We start from the raw sequence: 869 nt of genomic DNA on the forward strand, positions 1-869 counted from the left end.
GAGACAGACAGAGAGGGGGAGAGAGGGAGAGGGAGAGAGAAGGGTGGTGCGTAATAAACAAGCAAAAATATATGAAACGGAAGAAGAAGAAGAAGAAGAAGAAGAAGAAGAAAAAGAAAAAGAAAAAGAAGAAGAAGAAGAAGAAGAAAGAATGAAACGAAGTAAACAATATGGCGAAGCTACAGAGTAATTTTCAATGCGCTCTTGTGTTTTATGGTATTTCGGTTGCAGGGTCGTGTTGTTATATCTGTTGTTGCTGCTGTTGTTGTTGTTGTTTAACACCAGGCAAATACCGAATGAGCTGCCTAATGATTAAATGCATTCTAACTACGGCTGTTCTATCTTTCATACACACAAACACACACCTGTCGATGGTCCCATGTATGTCATTATTCAGTTTCATTTCAAGATTTCTTGCCAATAGAGATGCATGTATGTGTGTGTGTGTGTGTGTACGTGTGTGTGTGTGTGTACGTATGTATACTTACATGCATGCATGTATGCATGTATGTATGTGTATATATATATGAATGATTTGCGTAAATATATATTTACAATGTATACATATGTAAATATATATATAAATATATAAACATATATCTATATATATATATATATACACACATACATACATACACATACACATACATACGTGGTCTGATCAATAAGTATCCGGACTGTTGCCATAGTAACGAAACTAAAGCACGCAGAGTGAAACCACTAGGAAAACATTGACCTCAACCTCTGTTGTGCATGGACACTAAGTTTTAACGTTCTGGCTCACTTTCGCTGTTTACAACAGTGCTTGGAAGGAAGGTGTGTAGCGTATGATCGTCGCATTGACTATGACAGAGAAAGTTGTCATGGCG

The sequence above is a fragment of the Octopus bimaculoides genome, chromosome 20 (assembly GCF_001194135.2).
Source record: "Octopus bimaculoides isolate UCB-OBI-ISO-001 chromosome 20, ASM119413v2, whole genome shotgun sequence".
NCBI lineage: Eukaryota > Metazoa > Mollusca > Cephalopoda > Octopoda > Octopodidae > Octopus > Octopus bimaculoides.